Below are 14,913 nucleotides of genomic sequence, written 5' to 3' on the forward strand. Positions count from 1 at the left end.
TGTCATGAGAAGTTCAGAGAGTAGGTGAGAGTAATGCAATTTGCCTCTGTGTGCTGGGAAAACAAAATGCACGTGGGCCAAGGGACAGAGCTTCTCATCATGTCAGTGTCTGCAGTTTGTTTCCTTTCTCCCTTAACTGTTCTTTCTCTTTTTCTTAAGTAGGTTCTCTTCTATTTATCCAGACTTTCTGTGTGTGATGCAGGTAGCAGTGTTGCCTACGTGAGGACAAACTTTTAGCAGGGTGTAACACTTGGAACTGAAGACTGATTGATTTAGATTAGATTGAGGGAAGAGGTTTTTTACAGTGAGGGCGTTGAGAGGCTGGAAAGGGTTGCTGTGAGAGGTGGTGAATGCCCCATCCCTGGGAACATTCAGGGCCGGGTTGGATGGGGCTCTGAACAGCCTGCTCTAGTGGAAGGTGTCCCTGCTCATTGCAGGAGCGTTGGACTAGATGGCCTTTAAAGGTCCCTTTCTACCTACAGCTATTCTATGCTTCTGTGGTTAAGGCCATATAAGGGAGGAAAGTTTCATGTAAAAAGAAGTCTGTATTATGGTTAAGGGACATTGTTGAAGCAGTTTGGACTACAGCTCTTGCTGTGCATTTCTGTTTCATAGGCTTCTATCAAAATACTTAAGTCAGTAAAGGCTGACTTCTGTGTGACTCACTTCTATTGATTTAAAAATGGAATCGATAGAAATAAGGTATATATGCCAAAAAACTTCATGATTGGAATTGAAGGGCAATTAAAAGATGATGATCTGGGCTAAAGCCATTAGAAGAGATTTATGCTCTAATTAATCTATGTATCTTGTTTCAATTAATCTTTTTCCTAATATAATAAAAAAAACTTTGTTTCCTATTCCACTCTGACCTTTCCTCAACCAAATTTCTACTGCCTTAAAGTCAGGAGTTTAATTGCTGAGAGTTTTTTTCTTTCTGTCCACCTCAGAACACATGGAGCTCCATGAAGAAGAAACTGTTAAGATGTTGACACTTAAACGCAGTGCTTCTGGCTTGATCTTTTTTCTCATATTTGTGAGATAAGAGTAAGCATGGAAATTAAAGATATATTGCTGTCATTCTTGCTATTTATCTGATCCTGGACAAAAACCTTGTTAGAGTGGTGAGACTCCAGTGAACTAGATGCTGGAAAAGTAGAAAACACAGAATAGAAAAACATGTCTTCTACCAATAATTTTGTCCCTAATGTGAGGCAGAAACATATATATATATCCTATTGAAATACAGGAATAAGACAATGGAAAATATGAGGAAATAGCCATGTAGGGGAGTACAAGCAAACAACTATCTTGACAGGTATCATTTCTTCTGTATTAGCAACTGTGAAAGGTAGCATAGGAACTTTACCAAGCAAAATTATGTATAGTGTTGAGATATCTTTGTAGATATTTTTAAAATCCAATTAGATTTAATTTCCAAACACCTGAAGTATGGCAGTGGGGGAAGTCTTCGTACCTTTATAAACCTAATTAGAACATTAATTTTCTCTCCCAGTCCCATTTTCAGTAAAAGCAGATGCACGTTTTTGAATTATGCTTTTACAGCTCTCTTACAGTGTTTGACTGGTTGTCTCACCTCAACTTCTTCAGTCTCAGGCTTTATATTTTTCTCTTGGTTCATCTTATAAGCCTCTCTCATCTCTTCTATTTGCTTACTATGATACGATTTCTCTGTTACTAAGATTTTCCTCAGAAATTTTGAAATCTTATCTTCCCACCCTTGCTGGCTATTGCAGCCTGAAGTACCACAGCTGCTGAGAGCTTGTGCCTGTCTCTTGAAGGTTGTGTCACTCTGTGAACTCTCTCCTCCTTTACAATTTTTGTTGCCCAGGGACATTCAGTGACAGTAACACTCTGCTTCTTTCTTGCCCCTTCTGTCTTCCACAGTGAGCAAATCCCTCATTAGCAGCTGTTCATTAGCTGTTCCCTGGCTATTTGTGCCAGCCTGAAGTACCTGGCCAACTCTGTAAGTGGCTTTAAGTGCAGTCATGCCTTGCCTGCACAAAGCATTGATGCTGTGTTGAGACCATTAAGTTTTTAACTGTCAGTGGTTTGTTGGTTTTTTTGGCTGGAATTGTACTTGTCTGTATGTCTCCATAGTTCTGCCACTTTGTGGTGTTCTCTGATGCTGAATGGTAACTCCTGATCTGTAGGCAAAATGCTCCAGGCTGTGAACATGTGGGATCTCTTGAGTTAAACTCTTGGGGGAGAAGGCACGCAGCGCTCTGTGGTGTGAGCAGTGGTACAGCTGCCGAGGGCTTGGGCTTTACAACTGCGGTGGATCGGGCCAATGCTGCTCTGTGGTGACTCCAGATGAAGGCTGCTGTTTGAGGCAGGGCTGATGTGACTGCTGCTGTCAGCCTGATGTGCCCTCCTTCCCTGTTACTTTTTTTCTTTAATGAAAATGCAGATAATTGCATGTTCTGTGGGTTGAATGAAGTGTGCTAGCCAGGAAAGCTGTGGTACCAACTGTTTTCCTGAGGTGAGTCAGAAGATGCAAATGGTAGAAACTCATCTACTTTTCCCCACGATGTCTGTTAACAACATATAGTTTCCCTTTCAAACAGGAGCCCACTGAACTGGGCATATGATAACCAGCTCAAAAGTCTAAGAGCATGCAGATTGCAGCAGTGCAGAGAAATGATGTGAAAAAGAAGGGACTAATTTTATAGACTGGGAAAACGATGGGTTTTCTATATTTTTTTTTCTTTTCTACGTTTTTTAATCCACTTTTTAGCAAATCTTAAGTTTTAGAATGAAATGGGCTGTGTTTGTGTGCTTTGAAATGATCCAGTTTGTGCCTTTTAACAGCTTGGTTGTTACGCAACAGGGGAGTATTCAAGCTGGTCAAGGCTGTTTGAAAAGATTGTTTAATGATGTGCCACCTCTTTCACGGGATATCTGCAGTATATTTTTTTTAATTCTTGTGTGTTTTTTGGCCGCAGGGGGTTGGTATCTTGACTCTGCCATGGAAACAAAGAATTTACTGTAATTGTGCTTTGGTTGCAGATCAGCTCTGCAGCTGCTGTGGTTTCTGTGTTGCAGAAAGTGCTGAGTGCACCCTGGGCACTGTCAGTCCTGACAACACACTGTTCATGTTATCTGCACATTCATTTGCTGGCATCTTTTTTGAGGGTGTGTGGGTCAAACAAAAACTTGGATACTTTCCTCCTGCTTTTGTCTAATTACCTGTGCCAATCACATGCTTAAGCAAGACTGGAAGTCACATCGCTGCCAATCCATGACCATGAGATCAAAACCAAATGGGAGACCAATGACCAAATAAAGTAAAGTTGAAGATGGAAAGGAGGTAGAATTGCAGAAGCAGTGAGGACAGAGGATAAAATTATGGTAAATACAGGATGCCATTGGGATAGATTGATAGCAACTGAGATACTTTGAAGGAATTTAAAGCCAGGGAAAAAAAGACTTTTTCAGGAAGGCTGAAGATTTTGGGGGTTTTGCTTCACTTTCTATCAGGTGCAAAACTAGCTGAAGGGAGTTTTCCAGGATGGAGATCAAACAAAAGATAAAGAGGTATGAGGCAGAGCAAGGGGGAGATTAGAAAGAATCTTCCCACTTATGGTTGGGTTTGTTAGTAAAAGAAGAAACAAGGAGAGGAGTCCAGAAACTGCTTGACAAGGGATGCACAGCTCTTTTGAAAATGGTTTTGGTGATGGAGTGTGGACTGTGTAGTGCACTTAACCTATCCAGCAGCATGCTCCTTCCAAACTTCTACTGCCTGCCTTAGTTGCTGACTCAGTACTGATAAGTGTCTATAATGCTTGCCTGCAAACATGTGGGCTCTTGCTTCAGCACTGGTTTCATTCCAGTTTTTCAGCTTTCTCTCTGTGAAGACTTTATCATTAGAGTTTAGTATTAGTTCAGCATATGGATAATGATTTCTCCCCTGCCCTTCAGAGCTGTCTGACCAAAGCCTGTGCCCTGTAAAACGGGGCTTAACTGTGTCCTCTGCTGAAGGAGCTTGCTGATAAGCTGAGCTTATCAGATCTGCACAGCTCTGTGTGTATACACAGCCCTGCCCAGGGCTTTTCTGAAACGCCGTGTCCCCTGCACGTTCAGTCCGTCCCTCTGTGCCTGTGCACAGGGGAACACGAAGGACAGACGCATCCTCCTGCTGTGAGGAAGATGTGATGTCAGGGTAGTAAAGCCTGAAACAAGTCTGTTGCTGCAAAGCAAGGCTGACTCTGCATGCAATCTTGTGTAGCACACACAGGGAAAATGGACTTTCTGCAGGGCTGCTCGCATGCACAAGGCACTCCATGCCTCTGCCGTGGCTGCAGCAGAGGGGAGGGAAGAGGAGCTGTGGGGACAGGGAGAGCACAGCCACGGGAGCCGGAGCCACTGAGGAGCAGTGCTGCAGGGTGAATGTCATCCCTAGGCTCGTGGCTCATACTCGCTTCGCCCGTGTTCCAGTGCTGTTCAACAGCAGCACTCTGGAGGGGTGGAAAAGACGCTATACAAGACTTCAATCTGAGACACTGCAGGCTTGGCTCCCAGAGTTGCCAGCCTCTCCTGTCTCCTCTTCTCTTGAGCCTGAGCTGCAGAGTCACAGGCTCATTTATAAAAGGGTGTCAAATTACAGGAGAAAGTTTGATTCATCGTAAACGGCAACCTGTGTTTCAGCAGCTATTTTGTGACTCTAGTGAGCCTAAATCAAGGCAGCATGGATTAAACTGTCCCTCTGATTTCCTAGCTCACTTTTGTAGGATGTTTGTTGATCTAAATCCTTTTACATCCTGCAAAATACTGTCTTTTAATAAAACTCCTTTGAAATCCTTATCCATTATCTTGGCATCTTGTAGAAGGTACAATTATATCCCAAAGTTTGGTTGACCAAGCCTTGTTCAATGGATGACAGCTTCCAATCCTGTCCAGTAAATAATGGTTCAATTTCTGTAAGGCTGCTTTTGCTTTTCCTCCCTCAATTTGATCTCAGGCCAGAGAGCAGTGTATATTCCTACCAATCTGAGTTTAAATGAAGCAGACAGATAACTTTGATTTGCTTCTGTTCCTTCTCATCAGACAAACAGGCTTGCATTAATCATATTAATAAAAATGGCATTAAAATTACCAAGTTTTAAAAAGGCACATGACCCACTAAGTTACAAGTCATCCTGTATGCATATTAATTACGAGTTATCTAAATTTTAGTAAAAGCTCAAAGGAATCATATTTTTCCCTGCATGTTGGCTTTAATTTGTAAAGCTCCCTTGTAATGCAAAATGTATCCCATCCTAATATGGTTCTCTAATCACAGTATGCTTTAATTTTGATGGATGACCCCCAAATGCTTTAAATCCACTAAGATTTGCAGTAATTAGAATCTTTTTTAATACTTTGTTTCCTGAGCTATCCAGGAATGTGTAGTGACATTCATCTATCAACACATGGATATCTCATGTGGTTACTCATTCTCCTTGCAAAAAAAAAAAAAAAAAAAAATCGAGTAATTTGTATGGAGAGCTTACCTTTGCTGCTACATGGTGGAGGGAGCATGTTACAGTTTATCTCCCTCTAGGCACTGCTCCCTTTTTGAGGGATTGTGCTCTGAAGAGGTGCATGTTTTTCAGAAATGTTGGAAGCCCTTCTCCTCCCTCCCCAGTCTCCAAGTAGTAGCATTGTCCCAACAGGAGAGCCAGGAAGTCCTTCCATCCATTCTGAGTGATTGCCAGTGGAAATTGAAGCACAAAGTAGAATTCACTGGGCAATTTTTTTTCTCTGTTTCATGCTTCCCTCTCCATTTTCTTTTTATTGTAATGTTTCACCTTACAGTGTTTGTGATATATAATGCTTGCATACACAAATGCTGTGTATATTTTCAGTGCAGAATATTTATTTATTTAGTGGTTGTACAAAACAAGACAAAGTGTTGGGATGTTAATCTCCTGTCATCTCTCCCAGACCTGTCCTTTTCTCTCCTCCTGAGCCATGATTCCTTGTCTGACCTTTGCAGAGCAGCATATCATTTCTCAGTCGTGTTTCACAGCATTGCTGATGGTTTGCCGCTGTTTGCTCAGCTGCTTGTCCTGTCCTGTGCTGTTTTCTCTTCCACCAGCCTCTATTTTGTTTCTGGTCAGAATTTGCATGTTTAGTCTGCTCTTTGCTTTCTAAGATCTCTTCCCTCTTGTCTCCTGCTTTGGAGACAAGATCTCTCGTTTATTTTCTGAAGTGCATTTCCCCATCCTTTGCTCTTTGTCATCTGCACCCCTTGCTTCCCTGATGTCTCTGATGAGGTGTTCCCTCCCATCTTCCCATCAGAGCCTCTCTGCACAAAGTTTCCTCCTTGTCCCTGCCGCCGGCCATCTCGTGGGAGGCAGCGCAGTGCCGAAGGGCAGGATGTCCCTGTGCTGCTGTGCACAGCCCCGGGCTGCCTGCCCCGCAGCGCACCGCAGCTCCATCCGCCCCTCGGTGCAGGGAGAGGCAGTGGAGCAGGGGGAAGCACATCTGGCACTCGGGAATAGCTGCCAGATGCAGGGGAAGCAGCAACAGACTTGTCTCACAGCAGAGGGTGGCTGGAGGAGCAGGCTGTGATGCCGCAATGCCTCTTTCTGACAGGCACGTGTGAGGGAAGCCTGGAGCTCCATCAGACGCTTGGACTGATGTGGGAGATGCTCAGTGTAGCCCGGAGTGCCACCTATGGAAGTGCCCTTGCCTTTCCACAAGCACGACGTTTGCTGGGCTTTTCCCTCATTCATGGCTGGTTTTACCCTTTATTTCAGAGGTGACAAAATTCCACTCCAGCAAAACAAGATGGCAGGTCTGTACCACCACTTGCCAGTGTCTGGATTTAGGCAGTGAGCCCAGGAGGCTTGAATAACTAGGGGAGAAAAATGTTTCCTTTCTGGGCCAGTTAATAATCAGGTCATGTTAACAAGTAAAATTTGATTAGGCTTCTGATTAAAAAAGAGTAAGCCAGGAGTTTGAAGCTTGTTGTGTCAACAGAACAGATTAGCTTGAGTCTGATGTTCTGCTTTCAATAAGGAACTGTTAATAGAATTACAGTGTCTGACTTCCTTGTGAGGTTCTGACCAGGATACAGGTCTTTGAGTAGTTGCTGAGTATCATAGGATGTGCACTGGCACTTTGTAAACAGCCAGGCAGAAGATTTTACCAAATCATTTAGTTACGATAAACAACGATAACAAGGGACTAGGAAAATCTCCATCTTTAATGAATGAGGTGAAACTTGCATGTAAATTCCGGTAGCTGGCTGTCATTTGCCTGAGGTGACTGGTCTGAAGGGCCCTGAGCTCACTGTTGTACAAGGCTTTATTTGTAGAACAGCCTAGTCAACGCTGAAAAAGTTCTGAACAATTTTGAGAGCCGACCCCTTTTACTGGAAAGCACTGAGAAAATGTCACCCACACCTTGGGAGTGGGCTCATTGTGTGCAAGAAGAAACTGCCTACGTGATGTGACCTGGAATGGTAATGGCATTTGGGTTCTTACTGAGAACAGATTTTAGAAGAAAAGGAGAAAATAATTCCTGTAAATTTTTTATTGTGATTTTTTTATTGAGCCTGGGTACTTTCAGCTGGCTGTAAGAACTGGCCAGCAGATCTCCGCATACTAAACCATTGCTGTTTTGTCGTACAAACCGGCATCACAGAAAATCAGGGTACCAACTGTTAAAACCATATTGTAAATGCCTAACATTTAGAATATAAATAATGCTTAGCCTACTTTTCTCATCAGGATGGGATCCAGTGACAGTGTGATTAATCATAGGCTGTTCAGCATCAGTAGGGGGAAATGAAACCTATTAACGCTGCCGTGTTCTCCAGGCACCGAGGCTGTACTGGGAGGAAATGATCTCTGACGTGAGGGAAGACAGACTCCTAATTCAACACACAAAATTCCACCTGCTGTCAAGAATGATTAGGGATCAAAAGGGTATCTGAGGGTATCTGTGGGGATTGCTTGATCTTTGTGGCTAATGAAGGTAACTGTCTACAGTCAGACCCCCATTAAAGTTCAGTGTGGAGTTTTACTTTGTGCCTAAGACGCTCCCCTGCCCCAGATATGTAGGAGCAGGACAATTGGTCCCTTGGAGAATGCTTATCCTCTCTAGCTCAGGCACCAGCAGTGTGAGAGGGTGCACATTGCTCTCAGCTCAGAGCAGCAAGCTTTGCTTCTGCATGTTACTTCAGGCACTGGGGACGCTTTTTGGATGCTGTCTCTAAGCAGTGCTTTGCTCTGCTGCCATCATTACCACCATCACTAACATTGCTCTTCAACTTTATTGGGGGGGCAAGGGGATGGGAACAAAGCAATGTTTCTTCTACATCTTTGAACTTCAGAATTGTGGGTTTAAATAAACACATCTTCTGTTCTACACTACAGCCAGGCTACCTCTGTCTACTTCACAGATTATTCATTTAAGCATAACCTCTATGGATTTTTTCCTCCCTCAGATCACTTTTAGTTAACCTATGGGGGGGAAGCAGATGTCCTGCTGGAATGCCAGGTCTTGGATTCTAAAGTCTGCAGGAAAGCTGTTGATTGTCTGAAGGACACATCAAGGACAATGCACTGCAATCCATCAGCCAAGAGAGAGCAGGATGGTGATGGTGTGAACAGAAACAGAGTGACAAGCTGCTGTCACATGCACACTCCTCATGCAGATGACAAGCAAGTGCTTGTACTTAACTGGATCCAGGTAGTGGTATCAAGGCTCCCATATGGAGTGATTTGTCTTAGAAGGCAGGTTAAGCTAAAAATAACCAGGCAGCTCTAGGGGAGTTTGTCTTGCCAGGCCCCCCTCAGTTAATATCAGTAAAGTGAGATTGCTTCATTATTGTTACTGAACACTGAATTTGGGTACAGATGTAGCAGAACTGGGACTGGTGGAGAAGCACTAATCAGAAACATATTAATTTGGGAGGGGACTGGCTAGAGGAAAGGAGGTACAAGGGGAACAAAAAGGGTTCAGAAGTGGAGAAATGGAAAGTAAGATAAAAATCAGGTAAAAAACAAAGGAGGGCAGATTTTCCAGCAGTAAGAGCATGAGCTTTTACAGATGTTAGTGTAGCTGTCCCACTGGCCTAAGGACACCAGGATGCCAGAGGGAACCCTTGGGACAACTTGCTTGCCTGCCAGCCAGGTCTGCTTTGGAAAGGACTGGTGTACGGGGGCAGAGCCAAGAGGGATAACTTGCACCTTAATGTTAAAAGCTGTGGGGAGAGAAGGGTGACTTGTATTTCAGTAGTAGTTATGTGTAATTAATAGGATTTAGCATTGATAAATGGTAGCTCTGTAGCTGTGTGTAATAGCAAGCCAAATAAAGTGAATTGGAAACAGTAGTCTGTTTATTAGTTAATTAAACAGTTTTATTATTTATTAGTAATATGTTGATTAATCAATAAGAATTACAGGTCCTATCAGTTAGATCTCAAGCCTGCAATATAAAGGAGAAGAGTCAGACCCTGAGGCAACAACCCAGCATATGATTCTTCTGAAACTGGACCTTGCATGGCTGTGTCTCTGTGGAGCCCAAAGTGGTAAGAAGGTGTTGTAAACATATGTTCAACACCAGTCTGGTTACTCTTCCACTTAGACTGTCTTCCATAGTAATCTGCAATCTTCAAGGTGATGTATTTAATGTAAAATTTTTTTATTCCCATTTTTTGGTCATTAGTTCCTACATGGTCAAAATTGTCCCAATCTCTCAAATGTCCCTGTAAATATTTTTGGTTCAGTTAGTTTCGGCTTATGGTTCCTGTTTTGGAACAGGGGGGCTGGCAAATTTTTTTTTTGGAACTTTTTAATCAGTTTTTCAAATCTGTCTGGGTATTTAATAGCTGCCATTGCAGACAGGATGGTATGGTTTGTTTTTTTTCTGAGTAGCCTTTTATTTTTTCTTCCTGTGAAATATTTTTTAGTTTCTTTTTGAGAAAATTCTCATTCCTGATTTAATTTCCTTTGACTATTTTCTAACAATTTTGGGTCAGCTTTAATGCCTGCATGTTGGCTTTAATTTGTAAAGCTCCCTTGTAATAATGTAATAATTTCATTATTTGTTCTGTCTCAGTTCCTTGATGCCTGACAGTTTCTCTCTCACTGCCTCTTGTCCTGATGTGCAAGTTTCTGCATTAACCAGAATTTAGAGTTTTCCTCATGTAGATGAGCATCACTAATGCATAATTAGTGTGCTATTTGTGATACTTCACACCAAAATTCTCTTCAGGATGGTGGAAGCAGAGGCTGCTTTCCCACTTAGAAAATCTCTCACTTTGCTGGTTACCACAGCCATGATCACTATTTCTTTGGCCATATCTCTGCCCTGTTCCCAGCCAGCAATAAAATGCCATGCCTCATATTTCAGGTGGATTTATTGGGGATGATGAATTATGAATTTTTATGTTGGATTACTTATTATACTTGTGTCTTGTGTCAAGATCTAGTTGGATGAAAGAACTGAGTGCATTAAAATACCATTTGAGAGGGTTTATTAGTTAATAATACCTTGAAATGAAGTTGAATGCTTTCCCTCATGTAAATTTATGCAAATGTTTTTGCACTGAAAGTGGAATTATTATAATAAAGGCAGTATTATGTATATTGAGGAACCTGAGCTATTTGGGTTTAGTTTCCATATCTCTTAGAGTTGAAGAGGCTCATCCTGACCAGCCTAATTATTTCCACCGATCTCAAGAAGGGTTTTTTTCCTTTCCTCTCAGTTCATCTCTGAGCAGAATTGTACTGATTGAAGAAATGCAGATATTTAAAAAGTTGTCTTGGTACCTGCTGCTATGTTGAAGCTGGGTTAGGGCTTCAGCAAGTCCTGCTCTGGCTGCTACTGCTGGTTCAGCCATTAGACCTTCCTTAAAACTCCATGAGCAAATGAAAGCTGCTTAATGCCAGCTCTCTGTGTGCCTTCTGTAATGGCTGAAGTTCCTTTCAGCGTTTCCATCCTGCTGTAACTGGAATTAGATGGATTTGTTAATTGTTGAATTTACCTCTGCCCAGTACTGTAGGCTGTTCCCTCTCTGGAGCTACATGGAGAGATTTGGTGTCTTCCTCTGTTAGAGCTAAAGATGACCACTAAGGATTTGTAAAGGATTGCTCTGACTGCCTTGAGCCCCAGCTCCCTTCTCAGTGATAGCTATTAGCACCTTTTATCTCAGGAAAGCGCAGAGAAACATATAGATAATGAGGAGAGAGCAAATGTTTGAATAAGTGCTCCAGGGAGAGCAGTAGAGAGAGCACTAGGATGGAGCAGGGCTCCTGTCGAAGGGCTGCGTCCTTGGAGGATGCTGCTGACCACAGCAACCCTCCGACCTCAGGTTCTTTTCCACCTTTTTTATTTTTTGAAGATTTGCGCTTGGAAAAGTATTCAGCTGCCATTTAAGGCAACTTATAGTGAGTTATGCTCCTATTTACTGGCAGTTTCACTCTTCCCTTCTCTCCCACACCCCTTTATGAAGGACAAAACAATTGATTTTTCAGTCAGAGGCAGAGTGAGAGGAGTTGGTCCACAAATACAATTTTCTCAAGAGCTTCTGACCACTGATGACTTTTGTTGCCAAACTTTTAATACTTATCCCTGACTTCAATCTGTGTAAAAATTTCAGTGAAAAAACTCTGCTTTTCCACTGCTGTTCCTGATGTGGTTTGGATTAGGAAAATCTGGGATGCAGTGCTGAGCAGAAGAGAAACAGCAAACCTGGACTGCAGTGCACAGTGGATTATTTCAAGTACAGTGAGTGGGGGTAGAAAGACATTGCACTTAGCATAGGTAACACACTTGACATCAGACAAAAGCCTGAGTATTCCACACACTGCTAATCTTCCTAACTTGAGTTTTATCAGAAAGCCTGTCTGAGCTGGTTTCCATATCTTGTTTCTTTCTGTTTAGTAAGTGCACTCACTTTGGCCAATTGTTTGTTGTGTGTGTTTACTTTCCTAAATTCATGGAAATGAGTGTTTTCCTTCTTTATTTGGAATAATAAAACCAGAGAATTATTTTATATCAACATCAACAAAATTGAATTTGTGAAAATATTTTTTATATATGAGGGTTTTATTTGAGTCTTTAATTCATTTCATTTCCTGAATTTAGATTCAATTATATGTTCTTCCTTTTAAATGTATTCTGTTTATAATTATTTTATTATTTTATTGTAGAATATATCTGAGTGAAATTGAACGTAGGTTTGTTCCTTTTTCCTAGAAAAACTAAATGTGTGTAAGTCACTATATTTAAATATGATTTAATTTGTTGCTTGTTAGAGCAATAGGATGTTACTTTCTTCCCTCTGCTCTCTCAAGTCCAGGGCTGGGTAGCATGCAATAAATCCTTGCATCACAACTATGTGGACTGAATATATGAAAAAAGATCACATTCTTAAACATAAGACTTGTGCTGTTGTTCAAGGACCCAATGATATTTATTTAACATTATTTCTAATGCTATGAGTGGCAGGAAAAGGGTCAGATGAGAAAAAAGGCAACACGGTGTGCACGGATATATGTTATGGTATTACAGTTGAGCCTTTGTAGTGTGGGTTAGATTTTTGGCCATTTTTCCCAAAATAGGGAAACTCCAGGGGACTCCAGAACTATGGATGTGAACACATAGAAGCCCAAGCACAGGAAGCTTGGTACATTTCTACCTTTTTTCCTGTTTCACAGTCTGTTTCATGTCTACGGTTATGTTAAATTGCTGGTATTTACTGGGTGTCCTGCAAATGAAGAACGGATGGTGAGGGCAGCAGAGAATCAATCTATACAGAACAGGAGATGTGGCAATGAGCACTAGCAGAGGGAAGAGGACAACAGAGGCCTTGGCTGTAACACCAAGTGGAGCATGAGAAGAGGCAAAACATCTGGGGGGAAAGAAGGGAGGGTGAGTGATGACAGAGGTACATTACTGTTTCTTCACTAAGAAACAAAATTTCCTAATAATTTGTCAGGCTCTACCTTTTCAAGCTGAAATTCATTACTACATCAAAGTGAATGCCCTGCTACTAACAGAATAAATGTCTCTATTTAGAATGTAAATGAGAAAAATGTATGAATTACAAGACATTTTAAGAATTGTGAGTGGCTGGGGGGATGGAGTTAGTCTTATTTTAGAAATTGGCTTTCACATAATTTGATAATAAGTAATAGGCTTAGCTTCTGATTCTCTAACAACTTGAAATGCAGCAAATCTTTACAGAATGTGAGAGCTGCATTACACATGAAGGGGTGTATGTGGGGGGTTGGCTGCTTGGTTTGTTTGCAGCCTGCCTGCCTCCCTTCCTATCTTCCCACTGTAAAAGGGCAGTGCCCTCCCTCCCTGGCAGACCACCGGGAGAGAGGGCTGAAGTGAGCCTCACTCAGCACTGAATTATGCCAGCTTGAGGATGTTATCCTTTTCCAGAGAGCTTGGGAGCCCTTCAGGGGTTAGAAGCACATAACTGGAAGTTATGTACCTCCTGTGTTCCTCTGTCTCCTTCTGCCTGGAGGAGAAACCTGCTTGAAAATGCAGTATTGGGCAATTCTTGGAAACAGACACCTGAATGCAGATGCATTCTCGTCAAAAGGAAACCCAGAAAACATTTGCACAGATGTGGTTGACACAGGAGGTCATGATCTCATTTCATATGTCACTGGTTAATCTTAGCTGAGATAATTACAGACATATGGCTGTCTAAATATGAAGTCAACAGGAAGGTATCCAGCTACATGTGGTACTACAAGTAAATCAGATTTCACTGCAACAGCCAGCAGCTGAGGCTATTAGGTGAATATCGGATGTTCCCTGACAAAATTTATCATTAAAAAAAAACAAGACAACAAATTTAGATTTATTCACTCTTTGTATGGCCTTGTGGGCTGGCACCAATGTGGATAAAACTCACACTGGTATCTCATAATGTTCAAATAGTAACCAATATAGAACTTATCTGTGTATGTTTTCCAAAACATGACAGGATGAAAACCCTGTGTCCAGGAAGAGGTGTAACATATTGCCTAAACCATCTGGGTTGATGCTGGCAAGTCCTGGAAAATATCCAGACAATGAGGTGTGGATGGTTTGTTTCCCTGGCCAGCAGTCGGGTCAGCATTGTCCCCTGCTCAGGCTCTGACTGGCTGCTGGCCCCAGCAGCACAGTAGCTGTAGGTGCAGTAAAGCCCTAAAGCAGAGGCTGGTCTGCAGTACTCAGAACAAGTACAAAATGTCCCTGATGCTTTGCCTTTTATAGTGTTGACCCCAAGCACGTGTTTTTCTTTCTTTCCAGAAGGCCTCACCTTGTGGCCAAACCATTATCACATTTCTGTGGCACATATCCACTGGAGCACAGCTATAGCTTTGATCTTACTGCTTCAGAGGACTCCCAGAGTTGCTTGGGAAGCCCATGGGGTATCTTTGCAGGATACTGCCTTTGCAGCATGCAGTCAAACCCACTGGTTTGTTCCAAGCTCAGTGGCAGTTTCCTGCGCAGCCATGAACAGGCATCATTAATTACATTCTTTCCTGCCTGTAAAGCAAGAGGATGGACTGTCCCCTGCTGCCCCTTATCATGCTTTTAAACCACTTGTGAGCAGAAGTTTTTCTTCCTGTGCGTAGTAAACTGAGGTTGAACTCTTGTGGTGTTCTCACTCAGATTTGATCAGGCCCCCCCCAACTTCACTGCTGGGGTAATTATTTGTCCAGGTCACAAGTAGAGACCTGCATGATGAACTCTGGCAAGGCTTTGTGTGCCAGCTTGTGCTTTCCTCTGAGCAAGTGCTTGTGCTCCCCAGGTGCTGTGGGCCAGGAGAAGCTCCACAAACCCACAATGAGCATCCCATTAATTTTTCCTGCCAGCCAGACTCTACGGGGCTGTGTTCGCCCTTGGGCTCACACGTGTTCTTGTAAACTGAGATTTCACACAAGCCAG

The sequence above is a fragment of the Corvus brachyrhynchos genome, unplaced genomic scaffold (genome assembly GCF_000691975.1).
Source record: "Corvus brachyrhynchos isolate BGI_N302 unplaced genomic scaffold, ASM69197v1 scaffold3, whole genome shotgun sequence".
Lineage (NCBI taxonomy): Eukaryota > Metazoa > Chordata > Aves > Passeriformes > Corvidae > Corvus > Corvus brachyrhynchos.